The following is a 23,403-nucleotide window of genomic DNA, read 5'->3' on the forward strand; positions in this document are numbered from 1 at the left end:
AAGCTGGACTGCTTAGGCAACGAAGCACTCCTTATGTCACTCCGAGTCCAAGACCACCACAGCCCTCTTTTCAACCTCCTCCAGATTCGAGAGCAGTGGTAGTAGCAGTGGGAGAAATGACCAGTTGAAAGCGAAAGGCAAACAGTTCAAGAGATCAGGGAGCAGTTCGACGGGCTCCAGTGGATCACGACAGAGTGGTCCTGGTCAGAGTACAGAATATACAGGTGTGTATTGCAGCTCTTGTGGAGGTAGACATGCTACCGAGCAGTGTCAAGGTGTGATGGGTCGCTGCAATATCTGCAGACAGCAGGGACACTTTGCCAGGGTTTGTCCACACAAAGGGGTACAGCAAGCTCAGAGTGTAGGAGCATCTGGGTCAGTAACTCAGCCTGAGAAGCAAGCTTCATCTGTTCATTCCTTTCAGCCAACCCCTACTCATCCCCAGCCCCAAGCCAGAGGTAGCCAGACAGTGAGCCAGCCTCTTAGACAGCAGGCTCGAGTATTTGCACTGACGGAAGAGCAGGCCCAAGATGCACCAGATGATGTGATCGCAGGTAACTGTTTTCTTTGCGGCTATCCTGCATATGTATTAATAGATACAGGTGCATCTCATACATTTATATCAGAACGTTTTGCATTGATACATGCATTGCTTGTCGAGTCATTATCTTCCGTAGTGTCTGTTACTTCTCCGTTGGGAAGTGGTCTTATATCCGTGACTTCAGTTAGACAGTGTATGCTACAGTTCGATGGTCACGAGATTGAGTTAGACTGTGTTGTGCTTGGCTATCTGATTTTGATTGTATTGTCGGTATTGATATGTTAACAAAGTACCGAGCCATTGTAGATTGTTTCCAGAAGAGTGTCAGGTTTAGACCAGAGATGGCTGACGAATGGAAATTTTACGGTCAGGGTTCCAGATCTCGGATTCCCTTAGTATCTGTTTTGACGATGACACGATTGTTACAGAAAAGAGCAGAAGGGTTCCTTGTCTATGCAGTAGATCTACTTAAATCGAGCCCGTCATTGGCAGATCTGCCAGTGGTACGTGAGTTTGCCGATGTATTCCCCGACGAGATTCGAGGGTTACCTCCAGCTCGAGAGGTAGATTTTAGCATCGATCTCATTCCAGGTACTGTTCCTATATCCCGAGGTCCATACCGAATGGCACCTATTGAACTGAAAGAATTCAAAACACAATTAGAAGATCTTCTAGCCAAGGGATATATCAGACCGAGTGTATCTCCTTGGGGCGCTCCAGTGCTATTTGTGCGAAAGAAAGACGGTTCGATGAGATTGTGTATTGATTACCGGCAACTAAACAAAGCAACGGTAAAGAACAAATGTCCTCTGCCTCGTATCAACGAATTATTTGATCAGTTGCAGGGATCTGCTGTCTATTCGAAGATTGATTTGAGATCCGGATATCACCAACTGAGAGTCCGAGATGTTGATATACCGAAGACAGCATTCCGAACCAGGTACTGACATTATGAATTTATTGTCATGCCTTTCGGTTTAACAAATGCTCCAGCGGTGTTTATGGGACTGATGCAGCGAGGACATGTGATTGCATATGCCTCGAGACAGTTGAAGCCACACGAGACTCCGTACCAATTCATGATCTTGAATTGGCGGCCATTGTATTTGCACTCAAGATATGGCGACACTATCTCTACGGCGAGAAGTTTAAAATCTACTCTGATCACTAAAGCCTGAAGTATTTGTTTTCACAGTCAGAAATGAATATGAGACAGCGAAGATGGCTTGATTTGCTGAAAGACTTTGATTGCGAGATCAAGTATTATCCAGGAAAATCAAATGCAGCAGCAGATGCCTTTAGTCGAAAAGTATGTGCTTTATCCTTATCGACGATAGGTGTTTCTAATTTGATTGAGAATTGCTGTTTGTCTGGATTAGTATTTGATACAGATTGTAGACCATTGCGACTTGCTGCGATTCAAATGGAACCAGATCTGATTGTACGCATTAAAGAAGCACGGAAAAATGATCAGAATGTTCAGAAGTCGATTCAGATGGTCAGATCGGGACATCACTCAGAGTATCAGGTACATGATCATGTTCTATATGTAAATAACCGTCTTGTGGTGCCAGATGTTTCGGATTTGACACAACAGATTCTATCAGAAGCACACTGTAGTCAGTTCAGTATTCATCCTGGTGGCAGAAAGATGTACAACGATCTAAAAACACAGTTTTGGTGGGAAAAGATGAAATAAGACATTGCAGAGTTTGTGTCGAAATGTTTGAAATGCCAACAGGTGAAGGCCAAGAGAAAGAAGCCCGGAGGTTTACTTCAGAGTTTATCTATTCCTTAATGGAAATGGGATCACATTTCCATGGACTTTGTTACGAAGTTACCACGATCATCCCGGGGTTGTGATGCGATTTGGGTTGTGATAGACAAATTGACCAAATCAGCATGTTTTATTACATACAGAATGACGTATCGATATGATCAGATGGCAGAGATATATGTCAGAGAGATAGTCAGATTGCATGGTGTGCCGAAGTCGATCGTATCAGATCGTGATCCACGATTCACTTCACACTTTTGGCACAGTTTGCAGCAGGCTTTAGGTACGACATTGCACCTGAGTACTGCTTACCATCCCCAGACAGACGGACAGTCAGAGCGGACTATCCAGACCTTAGAGGATATGCTAAGGGCTGTAGTGCTAGATTTTGGCACTATTTGGCAAGAATCATTGCCTTTATGTGAATTCTCGTACAACAACAGCTATCAGACGAGCATCGAGATGGCACCGTTTGAGGCTTTATACGGAAAGAAGTGCAGATCTCCACTGTATTGGGATGACATCTCAGAAGTACCAGAGCTTGGGCCTGATATGATCCGAGAGATGACTGATAGAGTAAGACTGATCCAGAAAAGAATGAACACAGCTCAGGATAGACAAGCCAAGTATGCGAATGTATGTGATGTCTGGGATACATGATGTCTTTCATGTATCGATGATGCGTAAATATATGCCTGATGCTTCTCATGTCATTCAGCCTAATGAAGCCGAGCTTGACGACACTTTGAGTTATATTGAACAGCCAATTCAGATTCTTGATCGAAAGGACAAACAACTCAGAACGAAGACAATTCCGCTGATGAAAGTTCAATGGAGTCGTCATGGCATTGAAGAAGCTACCTGGGAGACTGAGTCAGATATGAGACAGAGATTTCCAGGGTTATTTCCCTGATGTGAGTCTTTCTGTCCGCTTATGCTTGTACTGTTCTTATTCCTGCTTATCTTATATGTTTTTATTGATTTCCTGCGAGTTCAAGACGAACTCATGTCTAAGAGGGGGAGATTTTGTAATGCCCGAGGTTTTTATCATTTTAATCTGAAATGAGGAACGGATAAATTGGAAATATAATGTTGGGGAAATTAGATTTTGAGCTATATGATATGTTCTTGACATGTTGAGATACGTAGAATCGAAACCGGATCGAAGAAATGAGATCGTATGAGATTGTTATGCATTTCAGCATATTTGTGGTTGGGATTATACAGATTTTGTGACTTGTATATGATATTGGTTGATGAATATGAATTATGGTTCTTGATTATTGATGTTTGAGTTGACCGGTATCGCGAGATTACGCCGTTATGCCGTCGAAATATACCGAGATTGAATATTGATCCATATGTGTGTTCTTTTGAGTTAGAGGTTGATATGGTACATTTATACATGTCATTGCAGAGTTGTGTTAACATATTTGATATCGAGATTTCAAGACTTCGACTTATTCAACCGAGACTACGACAAGAAAGGTATAATCATGTTGATTCGGGAAGATACAACTCGAGTTAGATTTGATTCGAGTTTCCCAAAATCACATACTAGATTTCTATACCTTTCTATGCTTGTGTTTTACCTTGATTTATTTACACGCATTGAGATAAGAGAGTCATTGGCAGATATGCCAAACTTTCTAGATGTTCGCTGGTATCGAAGCATAGGAGAAGATCGACTCCGATTGTAGTGATTTGATACAGACATGACCGAAATCTAGGAATAAGACGTACTGCCATCACGATTGGGAGAGTAGGTGGGAGACTTGTTACGTCTTATTCACACCGGGATCCCTAGACTTAGATATGAGTCGAGTCAAAGAATAAGAGTCGAAGAGTTTTATCTTTATTCACCAATATGTTATTCATAATTACTGATTCATATGTTATGATTTTGTATTTAATTGTATGACATACATGTATACATGTTTTATACTGGGATTTGTTCTCACCCGAGTTTCTAGCTGTTGTTGTGTCTGTATGTGTGCATAACAACAGGTGGGACATGATCAAGGTCGAGACAAAGAGGAGAGATCGAGATAGCGTGGTGATTACGGGCATAGACGATGAACTAGTGGTTCTACATGTTGATCTGTAGTTGTTTGTTTTAAACGCCAGTTGTATGACTGTAATGAATCAAGACATGTATTTACTTCAGTTGAAATAAAATAGAGATACCATTTGTGTATGATTTATATACAATTGTGTTTTTTTATTAAAAGAAAAATTTTGACCCACATTTTCTAGCAAAGATCCACTTAATCCCAAAGATAATTGAGTTAGAGCCCGGGTCCCCACAGATTTGTACCTGCAAGAAAAAATTAGTAGAAAACAAAATATTTCTCACCCAAATCCTCACGGTCACTCCAAAGAAAAGTCGCTCGTCACTCCTCTCTAGTTTTTTTTTTTTTTGCTCACAACAAATACTCACCGTTCACTCCAAAGAAAATTCACTTGCACTAAAGTATTTTCACTCAAATTTGATAGTATTCTCGAAGGAGTGCTCAAGCTTTGTATTTGTATATCAAACAATCAAGTTCAACTTGTAAACAAATGTGATTGACTCACTTAGACTGCGTACACAAGCAATTTGAAGGTAATATATATATATATTTTTTTTTGACTGTGTGAGGTACTTGTATATGACTCACAAAGAGGAATAGAACAAAATACCAAAAAGAAATAATGGTGAATTTTCGGATTTTGGTACTCTTTTTTTTTTTTTTGGCTGAGTATTTACTTTAAAATCCTAACAAAAAAATCACCAAAAATTTCAGAAACTGACGAAGAATGATATACTAAAAATATAGATCTGAAAATGGAACGAAAGGATAACAGATCTGATAATAGATGAGATAATAACGTGATAAACTTACTTGAATTCAATGAACCTAAGCTCTGATACCAAATGATATTAATCCACGTACGTAAGAAAAGCAAACACGATTATTCTAGAACCGCGCCCTCAATTCAATAACGTTAAAAGGGATTCGTGTTGTGTCCCGATCTTTTGAATCAAGTGTGTGCTTGATTTTTACCTCTAAACTATGAAAAGTTTAGCAACAAATAATCACAAAGAAAACAATCGACACTATAACGAACCTTCAAAGAACACGCCCTTGACAATTCGCGTAAGAACGATCGACAAACGCCACAAAGGTAAAAACTTTGATAAGTTTGATTTTTGATTACAAAGCAAAAGCCTTGAAGTTGAGAGAAAAATCTCAAAGTTTTATATTCAATCAATAATAATGTGAATAATATGTTGATTTTCGTCCATATCATGTTTTAATATAAAAAAGATAACAATATCTAGTCTCCCAAAAAAATAAAACTCTAAAGAAGTAATAAAATCTCGCAAAACCGCAAAGTACATGGACCCCGTGTAGACGTCCGGAGCTAGGTCCGTGTAGGCACTGTGAGGTACACGGACCCCGTGTACAGGTCCGTGCTCGGGTCCGTGTACACTCTGGATTTCTTCATTCTCGGCTGTAATGGACACGGACCCCGTGTACAGGTCCGTGCTCGGGTCCGTGTAGGCTCTGGACTGCTTGAATAACGTTTTTTTGGTTCCCGAATTCACTCCCATGCATCACGAAACCTTCGGCACTTTGATCCTTGCACGTAAGCCCTCCTTGATTGCTCATGACTCCCTGCAGTGCCTCCTTAAACTTCTTCAGTCGTCCTCTCGTGATCGGTCCCTCCGGCAACTCCAAAGGATCCCATGTTTTCCTTGGCGCTCGATCACCCGTGTTTGCATCATAATGTGTTCTATTTGCATGGTTTATACTTGTTTGATGATGACTTTGAAAAGATGATGAGTGAATTTAAGAATTTTTATGTTCATGATGAATATAATTTTAAGGAGATTAAATTGTTCATGTTATGTTCTTTTTATGAATTACTCGCTATTGAGGAGTATTGTTGTGGTTTGATCATTGATAAAATTCATGATTATATGTGTTGGTTATATATGAAGAGGTATGTTAAGTGGTGTAGTCAAGGGTGCATTGGATATAGGGAAAGGGCATCTAAGCTAGATTCTTATATGTTGCATCAATTATATCTTATTCCTATTAGACTATGGTCGTACTTATGTATGGATATTATTTTGGTGTTGACTAGGTCTAAGTAGGGGAGAAATCTGATATTCGTGATATTTTATCATGTGGTGTCAATTTTTATTTGGTATGTGCTAAAGTTGTTGAGTTTATAGGAAAGGCAACAGGGATGTTGGGATTTCCAGTGCAAAAGGAGCGAGCAAATAATAGCACCGACAAACATGAATTTAAAGGTAAGCATGTTGATAATTTAATTCTTTTTATTACTAACTTGCTTCGTTTTTGCGTAGGTAGACAAGATTTGGTGACAAATCTTTTTGAAGAAGGGGAGTATGATACGAATCTGACCGGGCATGGCGTGCAAATGATTGGAAGGAGATTTAGAGAGCGTCGCTGTTTCGGACCTTCAAGCTAAATAATGATGAATCAAGCATATCCAAGCAAGTGGTGGAGTTCAACAAAGAATACAATGAAGGAGTCCCAAACAACCAAGCATATGAGTGCAAAATGGCCCGAGAGGAGCAGCGCAGCAGCCCGCGCTAGCGCAAATGTGCAGAAGCAGCAGCGCGCGCTAGCGCAGACGTGCAGAACTACGCGCGCGCCCGCGCCAGATGTGGCGCCACCCTGAACACGCGCACCCGCGCGCCAGCTGCTGGACGAGAACAGAACCTTGGGCGCATCTGTTGGTATTGAATCTTCCTCTATTAATTTTTTGTTTATTTTATGGACATCTTATATGCATTTTTAAATCAAAGAAGGATCTGACTTAATTCAATAGAAACTTCACTTCTGCCCTGTATGGTCTTTTTTGGAGCTTAGTCCAATAGAAAGCGTATTTTTTCGCGCCTTTCAGGAGTGAGTTTTAAAAGAGAAGGAGAACGGCTTGAAAAAGGACTATTTGGCTTTGAAAGGAATTCTTTCTTGCTGCTAAAGGAAGAATTGTTTTCGAATAAGCTGTTTGAAGGAATTGAATCCATAGTAGAACTACACCCATGCACAAAAGAGTTCGTCCTTGAAGAGCAGGTATATTAGGCATAGAATCGGACGACGGAGCTGTGAGACTTATGTTATGTTCTCGCTTCCGCAATCGAAAAGGCATGCTAACCAATTCCACCACTCCAACTAGATAAATGGATGGAAGAAAAATCCTGCCCACAGCTGCAAGGGATATAGACGCATCGGCAGAAGGAATGGCACTCGTACTCTATTAAAGGGGACTAGACATATTATCCACATTTAGACATTTATTAGCCTCATCCTATCCTTCCACATCCTCAACTTAGCCACGCCTAAGAGTCAAAGCAGGAGTGCTGTGAGGACCCGGACGCTAATCATGTTCTTAATCGTCATTGGAACTAAATAATCAATTATAATAAACAAGGTCTAAATTTTTTTTTTTAATATAATATCAAATGCGGAACATAATGGAATCACTCTACTATACATATCAGTATAAAGTCAAGTACAAGTTTTGTACTACATACAATCATTTACAAACTAAGGTTCAACTACTAAATATCAAGTGTTCAACCCTATCTCAGATCAAGTCCGTAGTCTCCACTCTAATCACGATCTCTCTCTTCATCTCCTCGACCCTGAACCTGTTGTCATGCACACATACAAACACGACAACAGCCGGATAACTCCGGTGAGAATAAATCCCAGTATAAATCAACGAAACATGCAATCATATAATTAATATAAAGCATGAAGTAGATATCCGATATATATATCAAAATCTGAAACATAATTAATATCAAACTATCAATCATACTCGTGACTCCACGACTCAGACTAGACTCAATCTTAGTCTAGGGATCCCGGTTTCCAGACGTTGGTATTCCTATATCGACCAACAGTAATAGAAGAAACTCCAATTCTATCCACGTCGATATAACCAAACATCCAGTGTCTTGACCTATCCGTCACAGACTGTGGCACGATCGCCAATACACTATCTTGTGACATCGTGCAATGTGCCCGTGGCGATCCCGCCACTATCAGGTACTCCTGTCACAAGATCACTCGTCTAATATTCGTCTAACACATGCTCTCTATACATCAATAGAACAAGCATATCAAATCAAATCAATGCAAATAATAACAAATAGTATGTGATTTAGGGAAACACAAGTATATCCTACTTGTGTCGATCTCCCAATACCACATTGACTTATACATTTCGTTTGTAGTCTCGGTCTGAAGAAACGGACGTTCTGAACTCAAGATTGTTTCTGTAAATCTGAAAAGACATATCGAGAATAATAATATCAACCTTCCATTCTCAATTCAATACTGAATCTGATTAATCTGAATTTAATTCAATCCATCGGCATAACGGCACAATCTCAATATCCCCGTAAATACCATATCAACAGATATCAATTACCAATCATAACCCATATCCAATACAATCTGAAATCAATCAATAATCCAAATCTATTCAATTTCAATCAATATAATTTGAAAAATCATAACAATTCCATAATCAATCTGTTCTTCGATCTGCCTTCCCGTCAGGTAGCGCATATGCGCGCCCTTCTCGGCGCACATGCGCCACAATCTCAGGAATAGACATCCTGAAATCCAGCCTCTCGCGCATATGCGCGCCCTGTCTCGCGCATATGCGCGAGAAGTTCTGTCTCGCACATACAGCTCCCGAACAACTGGCGCATATGCGCGCACCACTTCCGCGCATATGCGCCAGAACCTCTGGCCTCACTTTTATCTTACTCATACATGATATCCATTCATGCCTCGGAGTGGTCCGTCTATCATCATATAAATTTATCGATAAATCATCTCAGATTAGCAGGATAAAAATCTCGGGCATTACATTTCTCCCCCTCTAAGACATGATTTCGTCCCCGAAATCACAGGCAATCAATTCATATAAAAAAAAAATGTATACAAAAATTAAACAGAAGACTTACATCATCGAAATAACTCTGGGAACTCCTGTCTCATGCCCGATTCAGTCTCCCAGGTAGCTTCTTCAACTCCATGACGACTCCACTGAACTTTCACAAGAGGAATAGTCTTTGTTCTGAGCTGCTTTTCTTTACGATCCAGAATCTGAATCGGCTTTTCAACATAACTCAGTGTCTCATCCAGCTCGGCTTCGTCTGGCTGAATAACATGTGAATCATTAGGGAGATACTTCCGCAGCATAGATACATGAAAAACATCATGTATCTCAGATAATGAAGGCGGTAAGGCGAGTCGATAGGCACGATCTCCTATCTTCTCGAGAATTTCAGAAGGACCAATATATCGTGGAGACAACTTCCCTTTCTTGCCAAATCTTACAACTCCTCTGAAATGAAAACAAAGCAAAGTCTTGCAAAATTTTTTGAGAGAAAAACTCAAAAAGTTTGTATAAAACTCAATAATATCTGAATAATGTCAAATTTTCGTCCATAATATGTTTACTTATCCAAAAGATAACAATATCTAGTTGCCAAAATAATTAAAACTCTAAAGAAGGAAAAAATTCTCGCCCAAACGTAAAGGACACGGACCCCGTGTAGTGGTCCAGAAGGGGGTCCGTGTAGGCACTAGAATTCTCCATCTCGGATGTATCGGACACGGACCCCGTGTATATGTCCATGCTTGGGTCCGTGTACACACTGGATTTCTTCATTCTCTGTTGTAATGGACACGGACCCCGTGTACAGGTCCGTGCTCAGGTCCGTGTAGCCTCGGTCATTCTAAAGTCATTGAATCATGTTCCTTTGGCCCTCACACGTACTCCCATGCATCACGAAGCCTTCCGCACTCTGCACCTCACTTGTAAGTCCTTCTCTTTTGCTCATAAGTCCATGCAACGCTTCCTTGAACTTCTTCAGTCGTCCTCTCGTAATTGGTCCCTCCGGCAATTCTAAAAGATCCCATGTTTTCCTTGGAGCTTGACCATCCGTGTTCGCATCATCCTCCCCTTCTCGAAAAGGATTTGTCCTCAAATCTCGCTCATCACCTACGTCAAACAAAGAAAGATCACTAACATTAAACGTAGAACTCACGTTATACTCACCTGGAAGATCAAGTTTGTAGGCATTGTCATTGATTCTTTCGAGGACTTGAAATGGTCCATCACCCCTCGGTAGTAGCTTTGAACGTCGCTTCTCAGGAAACCTTTCCTTCCTCAAGTGTAGCCACACCCAATCTCCCTTCTCAAATATCACCTTCTTCTTCCCTTTGTTGGCTTGCTTGGCATATTGCTCATTTCTTTTCTCAATGTTGGCCTTGACCTTTTCATGCAACCCCCTAACAAATTCAGCCTTCTTTTTGCCGTCCATGCTCAACCTTTCACTCACAGGTAAAGACATCAAATCCAACGGAGTCAAAGTATTAAAACCATACACAATCTCAAATGGCAAATAACTAGTAGTAGAATGCATGCAGTGATTATAAGTAAACTTAACAAATGGCAAACGGTCTTCCCAATTCATTAAGTTCTTCTTAAGTATAGCACGCAAAAGTGTTCCTAAAGTCCTATTAACAACTTCAGTTTTCCCATCCGTTTGAGGATGACAAGTAGTAGAAAACAACAATTTTGTGCCAAGTTTAGCCTATAGAGTTTTCCAGAAATAACTCAGAAACTTATTATCACGATCAAAAATGATAGTCCTAAGCATGATATTCAACCTAACGACTTCTCTAAAGAATAGATCCGCAATGTTAGAGGCATCATCAGTTTTGTGACAAGCAATGAAATGTGCAATCTTAGAAAATCTATCCACAACAACAAATATAGAATCCCTCCCCTTCTTTGTCCTAGGCAACCCCAAAACAAAGTCCATAGAAATTTCAATCCAAGGTTCACTAGGGACGAGAAGTGGTGTATACAATCCATGTGGTTGTGTCCTAGACTTAGCTTCCCTACAAGTTATGCACTTATCACACACACGCTCAACATCACGTTTCATATGTTGCCAATAAAAATGTTCATGCAAAGCACTCAAGGTTTTTGCCACACCAAAGTGTCCCATCAAACCACCCCCATATGCCTCCTTAACAAGTAATTCACGAATTGAAGATTTAGGAATGCACAACCTATCTTCTCTAAATAAGAAACCATGATGCAAATAAAATTTGTCATGTGGACCGTGCATACAAGTTTCAAACACACTCTTAAAATCCTCATCTAGCACATACAACTCTTTCACATGCTCAAACCCACCAAAATCTTAGATTCCAAGGTAGAGATTAGTACGTACCTCCGTGATAGTGCGTCGGCCACTACATTCTCCTTACCTTGTTTGTACTTGATTACATAGGGGAATGTCTCTATGAATGCCACCCACTTGGCATGCCGCTTGTTCAGCTTTTGTTGCCCCTTAAGGTGCTTTAAGGATTCATGATCCGTATGAATCACAAACTCCTTAGGCCTCAAGTAGAGCTGCCACGTCTCTAGAGTCCTCACAAGTGCGTAGAACTCCTTATCATACGTGGGATAGTTCAGGGCGGCTCCATTGAGTTTCTTGCTAAAGTACGCCACCGATCGACCTCCTTGCATCAAGACTCCACAAATACCTACACCTGAAGCATCACATTCAATTTCAAAGGTATTAACAAAATCAGGTAAAACCAGTAAAGGAGCATTAATTAATTTTTTGCTTGATAAGATTAAAAGACTTCTCTTGCTCCTCGCCCCAATGGAATGAAACGTTATTCTTGATTACTGCCGTCATCGGTGCTGCAAGTGTGCTGAAATCCTTTACAATCCTCCTATAGAAGCTTACAAGACCATGAAAGATCCGGACTTGACCAACAGCAGTAGGCGCTGGCCAATCTCGAATAGCACTTACCTTGTCTTCATCCACTTGTATCCCCTGTGAGCTTACCACAAAACCAAGGAAGACAAGTTTGCTTGTACAAAAATCACATTTCTTTAAGTTAGCATATAAATTTTCAGCTCTCAGTGTGATTACCACAAGTCTCAAGTGATTAACATGCTCATTCAAGTTTTTGCTATACACTAGGATATCATCAAAGTAAACCACAACAAATTTTCCTATGTATGCACGCAAGACATGATTCATTAACCTCATAAAAGTGCTAGGAGCGTTAGTTAAGCCGAAAGGCATGACCATCCACTCATATAACCCGTATCCGGTTTTAAAAGCAGTTTTCCACTAATCACCTTCCCTCTTCCTAATTTGGTGATAACCACTCTTCAAATCAATTTTGCTAAAGACACAAGCACCATGCAATTCATCTAACATATCATCTAGTCTAGGTATGTGGTGCCTATACTTAATGGTTATGTTATTGATTGCCCTACAATCTACACACATACGCCATGAGCCATCTTTCTTAGGAAATAGTAAAACAGGTACAACACAAGGAGACATGGACTCACACACAAAACCCCTATCTAACAACTTACTTACCTGCAGTTGAAGCTCCTTAGTCTCCTCCAGATTGCTCCTATAAGCTGGACGATTTGGGAATGCACTCCCGGGTACCAAATCAATATAGTGCTCAATCCCCCTCAATGGTGGTAGTCCTTGAGGTAGCTCCTCCGGAAATATATCATCAAATTCCTACAAAAGTGAAAACAACAATGCTCGGAAGGGACCCGGCTATATCACTTGTGTTGAAGAGGATCTCTTTATAAAGAATCAACACAAGTGGTTCATGCGTGTGCATCAAATGTTTCAACTCACCTTTTTGTGTCATATATGTTTTCTTTTTGGCCTCTTCCCTCTCATTTTCTTTTCCCTCATTTTCTTTCCTCTCTTTTTTCTTTTGTATGGCTATCTCACTCTTCTTATCTCTCTTTTTTTCAGCCATCTCATTTTTAGTTTCAAAGGCCACCTCTTTTTTTTTTTTTATGGCTTTCTCACTCTTCTTATCTCTCTTTTTCTCAGCCATCTCATTTTTTCGTTCCCTCTTTTTTTCGTCCTCATCTTTCTCTTTTTTTTTTATATGGTCCTCCAACACTTCCTTTGGGGACAAAGGCAGTAATACAATGGTTTCCTTCTTCAATACAAAGGAGTACCTATTCTCGAACCCATCATGTGTCACCAGCCTATCATATTGTCAAGGTCTACCCAACAAGATATGACATGTATGCATGGGTACCACATCACACAAGATCTCATCCACATACTTCCCAATAGCAAAAGGCACTAGCACTTGTTTTGTAACTTTCACCTCCGCACAATCATTCAACCATTGAAGCCTATATGGTTGAGGATGTTTTAATGTATGTAATGAAAGGGGATCGATTAAGGTGCCGGTTGCGCAACGGAAGTTTCAAAAATTTGTTTCAAATAAGAACAATAAAAAACCGAACGCCTCAATTCTATAATGTGTAGCAAATACGAAAACACCAAAATATGTCATACATAGGGTGTTTAGAATTTTTACCTATCAATAACAAGGATTGATGTTATGGCTCCAACTTAGTTGATATACAACTAAGCTCTTGAATGGTAGACACAATCTACAAGCTTCCTTTGAGCACTCCTTGCTCAAAAATTAATCCCACCACCAACTATCTAGAACCTCTCTTATCTTGCACTAGAAAAATAAGATGATTTTTCTTTGAGAAGTGTATGGAATCTTCAACAATTGAAGAACAAATTGGAGAGTATTTTGGACTAAAATTTCGGTCAAGTGAGTTGTGGAGAGAAGGGAGGATGACATTTTTCTTGGTAGTGGAAAAAGTTAAAGCAAAAAGGTGCATGTGCATGCCATGCAATTAACTCAAAAGGTGTCTCCAACACTTCACCTCCCTAGCATGCTTTTTTCCCTTGGGCTTGTAACAATTACAAGGCCCATGGAATTTTATTTAAATGTCTCAAACACATTTGAGACCATTTAAACTTCACTTGATTTTACTTAAGCTCACTAGTTTAATAATTATTTCTAATTGGTCTCTACAAGGCCCAATGTTATTTAATTAATCCAACATTTGAATTAATTTAATTATTTGGACTCTACTATGTCCGCTAGTGTTTAATTAATTCAACACTTGAATTAATTTAATTTAGTCCATAATAATGTTTATGAAAATCACAATTTTTAAATACATTATTTATTTGGTCAACTTTTAATTTAGGAACACTTCCATAAATTAAAGGTCACATTCCCCTTATATCAGTCATACTTCTAATTTTCTTTACGCTTATAAACTCCTTTATAAGCCGTTCAACACATTGAACTATTTTACTTCTTAACGGGATCTAGAAAGCTAGTACTTGTGAAACAACCCCCTCTCATGACATTTAAATTTAAAAGGAAAAACATACGCGGAAGCATTAACAATTGAAAAGGAAAGAACAATATACCATGTACCTCATAAACATGTCCAAAACTAATATACATAACCATTCACAATCATATCCTTCAACACATAGCCAAAAGCCAACATAAATTTTTCACCATCATTCATTTAGCAAAATACATGATATTTTAAAACTTTACATGTTCACTAAACCCAAAACACAAGTGACATGACCAAATAAAATCTTTCCCATTGCCTTTTATATGACTTCTCCGGCCTCAGACAATCCGGTTCAATCCTTTTTATCACCTGCATCACATGATATTAACTGGAATGAGATAAAACTCAGTAAGCAGAAAGCTGTACATAAAAAGTACATATACATATACATAGGATTGGCTTGAAACATGGCTATAGCAATGGCAATGAATAATGAATCAGTGGCAATGGACAATAAATCAGTAGCAATAAAAAATGAATAATACCATCTTCAATGAAAAATAGATAACAAAGCAATATAGATGGTATTTCATGGCATGAATTAAAGGAAAGGAAATGATAGTTCTGTGACCTGTGACCTGTCGATAGTCTCTCTTTGATATATAAATATATTAAAACCGTGAGAGATACTCATAATCATGAAATTGGCCAATGACATGCATGAATTACTATCATTCCTTGGCTTTAATCATAGGAAATCTCATTGAGGTATTTAAACAAACACTTGGTAAGCACAATGGTGTATTAGCTCCTTGATCAATGAATTCAATGGAAATGCTTGAACAATGAACATATAACAATATATAGATCAATTATATACCAATGAAAGGAGCTAATTAGCAATAACATGGCTTGATACATATAAAATCCTGTGAGCACTTGAAAGGAAGCTTCTACTTACAACCCAACAAGTAAAGGATGGCTAAAGTGATCTTGAATGAATCCTACAACAATAAACATAATAATAACCATAAATCATCACCATAAATCCAAGAATTCAACTTAACCCTTCATCACTTCAAACCCTTCCAATTCCAAGAATATAAAAGTTCTTACCTTGAATCCTGGAGAATTAGGTAGAAACCACTAAGAAATCAACTAAAATCCTAGCACTTGGAGTAGAGAAATGAAGAAAAGAAAACTTTGAGAGAAAAGGGTTGGGAACGATCAAAGGAAAGGAGAGAAATGAGAAGTGTGAGGAAGTATCTAGAAATGGGTATAAAAGACTTCCAATCCATAAAAAACGTGTTTTAATTTTTATACAGGCTGCCGGGCGCATATGCACGACTTTCAGGGCGCATATGCGCTGCCCCTTCTACAGAAAACTCATTTTTGGCTTCCAAATTTGCAAAAGTGGTCAACATGAAAGTTGTAGCCCTATGTGTTTTCTTGCATCTCCAATTGGCCTCCTATCATTTGAAGGTTTGAGTAAAAATTTATGCTCATTCTCCCAACATGTGTCAGTGCAGGAACAACGAAACACACGACACACTTCGGCCCACTTTTGTCTCGTCTTCCCTAATGATTTGAACAAAACTCAAAACATGAAAGTTATAGCTTTATATCTTATCTTTCTAATAAAAGTGACCTCATATCAATTAGATCAATACATAAAATATTATACTAAAAACCACAACTACTGCCATATTTTTCATACCGTTTCTGCACTTCCATTTCCTATTTGGCTCAAAATCAACTTTCTATTCTACCCATTCATTTCTTTAATCATCACCAAGTATGAACATAATACCAAAACAACAACCATAAACAATGACCATATTTTAACCATTCCAATAAACATAACCATTACACATAATCTCAACCATCAAACCATATGAAATATCCATTACCATAATAAATCATAAATATCCAATAACCATATTTCCTAAACACCCAACAAAAAATAATTTCATAAACAATAAAATGCTAAAAGGTTGGGATATTACAATCTCCTCTCCTTATAAAAATTTCGTCCCCGAAATTTACTTACCGTCGATTAAACTTGGATAACGTTGTTTCATTTCCTCTTTCGGTTCCCATGTAGCCTCCTCGATCATTTTATTACGCTATAGAACTTTCACAAGTCCAATTTCTTTGTTCCTTAGCACTTTAACTTTGCGATCAAGAATTTGAACTGGCATTTCTTCAAAGCTTAGGTTAGGTAAAAGGTCTAAGGATTCATGTCGAAGGACATGAGATGGATTGGGAAGATATTTGCGTAGCATAGACACATGAAAGACATTGTGCATTCGATCCAAGTCCGGTGGCAATGCAAGACGATAGGCTCGGTCCCCAATCTTATCAAGAATTTCAAACGGCCCAATGTATCGAGGACTTGACTTACCTTTCTTGCCAAAACGCATAACTCCCTTAAAATGTGCTATCCTAATGAAAACATGATCACCTACCTCGAATGTCAAAGACCGTCGACGAACATCGGCATAACTCTTCTGTCTAGAATGAGAATTTTTCATTCGCTCTTGGATCAATGCCACAACATCTGCTGTTTGTTGAACCAATTCTGGGCCCAACATCTTCCTTTCGCCTACTTCGTCCCAATACAAAGGAGATCGGCACTTTCTTCCATATAAAGCCTCGTAGGGTGCCATTCCAAGTGCTACTAGCTCAATTGGTACCAGACTTGTGCTGAGTATCTATATATCCATGTGATCTCAGGTTCGAGTCTGGGAAGGCACAAGCTCCAGTGCATGTGCTGAAGAGTTCTATGAGTAACCCGTACGACGCCTATGGAAAGCCCGTGAGGGAAAAGGCCCCTTGAGGGAGCCCAAGATCGGGATAGCCTTGGGTCGATCGGGGCAGTGGGCTGTATGGGCAGTCCACTGCGCCTGTAATGGGTCGTTACAACTTGTGTGGCCCTCAATGGTTCATTGATACAACTAGCCGTGGGTTCACATCTCTATGTGATTCGGACTAAATATGTCCTTATTTGAGCATACCCCAATTGCTCCATTCTTACTTATCAACTCCTTGTTAATAAGAACGTCAGAACTCAAGTCTGATAGTATCCAACCAATCATGTTAAACGCCTAGCAGCATCGCTTACATGATTCCCTAGGTATCAAATGATAGTGCCTGCAAGAACCATTCAATTATGGTTAGCGTAGAGTACGGTCCCTCCTTCATCTCATATATCCCGACCGATTCGACAACCATTGGTATATCGAGAGTTGTCAATGAATCGATACTATGTCTCATGTCGTAGTTGCATCGATGGTGTAATCTATGAAACCTCTTTCATAATTACCACCAACACTCTGATCAGAGATTTTATACTACATACACATAGGATATCCATACCCGAAGGTAAGCAGTGAATCCCCGACTACAATGCATCGAGTCCTATATGTTTCGACAAAACACCCAACCTTGCAACCTGATGACCCCATGAGAGTCGGTAAACAAGTCAAAGTGCAATGCTAGCACATAGAGTCTCAATGTTGTCTCGGGTCATAAGGAATAATGGTGTACAACCATAAACTAGGACGTTTCCACTCGATAAGTGAGAACCACTTGGAAAGTCCTTTATGGAGAGTTGTTCAGTGCACTCTACCAGGAGCACCTATCTGCATGCTTGGACATCACAATGTCCCCTACCAATGAAACATGGTATTCACATCGCAGATACAAGTCTCGAACTCGAGCGGCCTATATCCTTCTTAGCGGCGGCTGAATCGACTAGGAACTGTTTAGAATATACAGTATTCAAAATATGAGTTTCATGATACTCATCATATGAGCATCTCATATTCTTTCTACTATTTGTATATTCAAGGACTTTTATCTATGCAACTAGCATGAGTATACAGATAAAGAAGTGCCAAAACAATAATTTCAAATATTATTAAAATAAAGACGGTTTATACATAGAGTTTCATTGTGAACACTCGGACAACACTTGGCTCGACATGTACCTACTCTAACAATCTCCCACTTGCACTAGAGCCAAATACCCATATGCTTCAAACCCATCGATTCGCGATGGTTCTCGAATAATAGTCCAGGTAAAGGCTTAGTTAGCGGATCAAAAACATTATCTGCGGAGCCGACTTTGTCAATCGACACTTCTCCTCTTTCCACAATCTTTTGGAGGATGTGGTACTTTCTCAATACATGTTTGGACTTCTGATGAGACCTTGGCTCCTTCGCTTGAGCTATAGCTCTCGTGTTGTCACAAAACACGAGGACATGAGCAACTCTATTAGGAATGACTCCCAACTCTTAGACAAAATTCCTTATCCAAACAGCCTCCTTTGCTGCAGCTGATGCAGCAATGTATTCGGTCTCAATGCTGGAATCCGCAGTACTGTCTTGCTTGGAACACTACCAAGAGACAGCAGCACCATTGAGCATGAATACAAACCCAGAGGTTGACTTCGAGTCATCGATATCGCTTTGGAAGCTAGAGTCGATATAGCCTTCCAATTTCAGTTCTCCACCCCCATAGACCAAGAACAACTTATTGGTCCTTCTCAAATACTTGAGGATGTCTTTCACAGCTTTCCAGTATGGAAGACTAGGGTTCGACTGATATCTACTCACTACATTTAGTGCGAAAGCCACGTCAGGACGTGTAGATATCATCCCATACATGATGCTACCAATCGCAGATGCATAAAGAATGCTTGTCATCACCGCTATCTCTGCATCAGTCTTGGGAGACATAGACTTGGATAGGGACACGCCATGACACATTGGTAGATGTCCACTCTTGGACTCATCCATCGAGAACCGCTTCACGATGGTATCAATGTATGTGGACTGGGTGAGACCAAGCAATCTTCTCGATCTATCTCTATAGATCTGTACTCCCAATACAAAATATGCTCCACCCAAGTCCTGGATCGAGAACTTACTTGCTAACCATATTTTAGTTGATTGCAACATTCCTACATCATTCCCAATGAGTAGAATGTCATCAACATAAAGCATTAGGAATGTCACAGCACTCCCACTGACCTTCTTATACACACAGGGTTCCTCAGGATTCTTAGTAAAATCAAACTTTTTGATTGTACTATCGAATCTGAGGTTCCAACTCCTAGATGCCTGCTTTAGACAATAAATAGATCTCTGAAGTTTGCATACCATCTGCTCACTTCCGACAGATGTAAACCCTTCAGGTTGAGACATGTAAATCTCTTCCTTAATATACATCCATCTTCCATATCTCATAGTCATACCATGCAGCTATGGCTAGCAATATTCTTATCGTCTTGAACATTGCAACTGGAGAAAAGGTTTCCTCAAAATCAACTCCTTGTCTTTGAGTATATCCTTTTGCCACCAACTGCGCCTTGAAGGTCAATACCTTCCCATCCGCCCCAAGTTTCCTCTTATAAATCCATTTACACTGTAGAGTCCCGTATTTCGTGCTTGAAAATTTACGGAAAAATTTAAAATTTTCTCTTTAAATAAATAAAATGACTCATTCATAAAATATACTGATAAAAAGATCCAATGTTTAAAGTAGCAGCGGAAGTAAATAATGTTTTAAGGATAGCAACTTAAAATAATTCGACAAAATAAAAATTGAGTTTGAAATAAAAATAGTAAGTGCTGAAAATGAGGTCCTCGGGTTCCTACTACTGCCGACCCACGATGGCTCACTGGTCCCCGCCCTCGGTCCCGACCTCATCAGTACCTACAACAATCAAGTCTAGTGAGACTAAAGACTCAGCATGCATATATCGTAAATAACAAGTACATATATCATAAAATTTCATGCCATGTAAGGATATCATGTCGTAAAATGTAACGTGCAAATATCGTGTCATAAAGCATATCATGAAAATCGTGTCATGAATAATTATTAATATGTGCATAACTGAACTGAAAATCATAAGTGAAATGTTTGCTCCGTAGAGCCCTGTCATGAAATAGCATGTAATAACTCTCTGTTGAGATTATGTTCTACGCAAGTGCCCCATGAACTGAACTGAATCGCCTGATCAGACTAAACCACAGTATACTGGGCGGTAGAGATCATCACAGCCCTTGGACTGGATATCCGTACCAATAAATGAACATGAACCGGTTAGTGACCACCGGGTGAGATAATAATCCCATGATAAGCTGCAATCCCATGATATTGAGGTGGCCACAAGCAATATTGCATAAATCTCAAAAATGAATATTTTATATTTTTATGCACGTAATATAGTTAAATAACATAATTAAACATCCTGTATTAATTTACCAAATGGGTTGGATCGTTCCCAGGCTTGCTGCGCTCTAATTCTAAAATGAAAAATATGCAAATGATTTAACTTGACCAAAACTTCATAATTGAACCCAAAAACGAGACCATTACGCTCAACGACTTAGTATTTAACCATGATTCCGTGTCAACCCAAACCAACACCAAACCATCATTTAGTCATGATTAAATTACACCTAAAATGATGAAATAATGCTCCTAAAGTTGTACAAGTCGAAATTTTGGTGAATGGAGGCCAAATCATGAAATGCTCTTTCGAGAGTCACTTTGGCACATTGTACCGTAAATTCTTGTACGACCTCTAAACTTAACCAAATCACAAACGGCCAAAAACATTATCTTCCTAACTCAATAAGGTACCATCCAGTCCAAGGCCATAGGCTAAAAGCCAACCAAGGACTCGAAACACACCTCTGAACCGTAGGTACAGTTGCTGTCAAAAATACAGTAGTTGTTGGTGCGTTTCCTTGCGTCGTTTCGGGACTATTGGCCATTAGGGCTTGAACCACCAACCCGAATCTCTTACCAACATCCCAAGGTGTGGTTTGAATAATGGCTAAGGGCCCTAGGCCAGCCGCAATTTGAACAACACCAGCAACCACTCGAAGCTCCCACCCGAGAACGCATATGCACGCGTGGGGTGTCTCGCTTGTTCTTGCTGTCACGGACAATTCTAGTGGTCATTTGATTGACCATGGCATGATCTAGACATCAATAGGTAATGTGTGAACCATGGCTAAGGGCCAAGAGCCAGCCAAGATCCACACCAACACCATAAAGCCGAAATTACATGTGCAGAAAATGAAGGAGTTCGAAGGGGCTGTTCATATTTTATTTGAAAACCGATGCAACCATGGACCAAGCCTTGAAAGGCCGACTTGGTCTCGTCTTAGACATAACAAGGAGATTTTCTAACCATGGCTATAGCCCCTAGGGCAGCCAAGATCAGAAACATCACCCTTGACAGCAATCTGAACATCGAAACTCAATATGACACTAGAGGGGGTGTCGCTGTCCTTTCTCAATTCCAACATGAATGGAGCTTGAACTAATGGACCAACATGGTCTTGACACACCCTAGCATGTGCCTAGGTGCAGCCTTGGGAGCCTAGGAGTCGAACCAACCTGCAAATCTACATTTTCGAAATGGCTTGACATAATTTCGGTTTTTGCCTTTTAAATTATGCACATGAAATATAAAATAATAATATGACTTGATTGAACAGTAAAAGAATGGTATAAACATACCTTGTATTTGTTTGAAATGAAAACAAATTGATTATGACGACACGGCGCGGAGGAGACGGAGTTGCTTTGCTTCTTGTTTTTCTTTCTTGTTTTCTCCCTAGCTATTCTCGATTTTTTCTCTACTGAAAATGCTCTGAATTTTCGGAAATGGAGAGGGAGAGAATGGCTAGGAATGAGAGGAAAGTTTGCAAGATAAAAGGGAGAAATGAATCTTGATATCTTCCTAGTTTGTGAGATAAGGAATGATTTGATATCAAAAGATTTTTGAGAGATAATTAAGGGTGCACATGGTTGAATTTTTGGTTTAGGAACAAGGAGAAAATTGCTTAATTATTTAATTGTTGGTGATTTAAAAGTGGGGGAGATTATCTACCTAGAAAAGATTAAGGAAAGATAACAAGGAATGAGTTGTCAAACCAATTTAAATCTTTTCAAGGAAGGGATGACCGAATTTTTTGTGGTAAATGGGGAAGAAATATTGCTAGATAAACAAGGTAGAAATATTGCTTAATGTTAATTAGTGGTGAATAAAATTTAGGGGATTATCGAATAAGAAAAGGATTAGGAAAGAATCAAAGGAAATGAGTTGTCAAAAATTTAAATCTTTTAAAGTGGGGATGATCGATTTTTATCTAGTTAAATGAGGTAGGAAAATTTCTTAATTATTAATTATTGAAGATTTAAAGTTGAAGGAATTATCTATGCCAAGAAGGAATAAAGAAAGATACCCAAAATTGAGTTGACAAATTTAATTCCTACAAAATGAAATGGCCGAAAATTATATTAAAATGGAAAGAAAAATATTTCTTAAATCTTGTATTTTAATTCTTTGTAGTTTTATCTACCTATTAAATAGTTTAGTGAATTAATAAATTAATTAAAGGATAACATTATTGTGGGGACCCTGACGCTAATTCATTTCTTAATCATTCTTTGGGAATAATACAATCAATTAAGATAAACAGGGTCTAAATTTTTTTGAAAAAAAATGCGGAACGTAATGGAATCATTATAATATACATATCAGTATAACAGTACAAGTGTTGTACAGCATACAACAAACGAAACTAGGGTTCAACTACTATATATCAAGTGCTGAAACCTAACTACTTCTGATCCGGATCACCACGCTAACTTGTCCTTTCTCTCATCCTCTTCTTGACCCTGATCCTATCCCACCTGTTGTCATGCACACATACAAACACGACAACAGCCGGATAACTCCGGTGAGAATATAATCCCAGTATAAACAATGAATCAATACAATACATAAAATCATATGTAAAAGCATAA

Source organism: Primulina huaijiensis, chromosome 12, assembly GCF_012295235.1.
Source record: "Primulina huaijiensis isolate GDHJ02 chromosome 12, ASM1229523v2, whole genome shotgun sequence".
Taxonomy (NCBI): domain Eukaryota; kingdom Viridiplantae; phylum Streptophyta; class Magnoliopsida; order Lamiales; family Gesneriaceae; genus Primulina; species Primulina huaijiensis.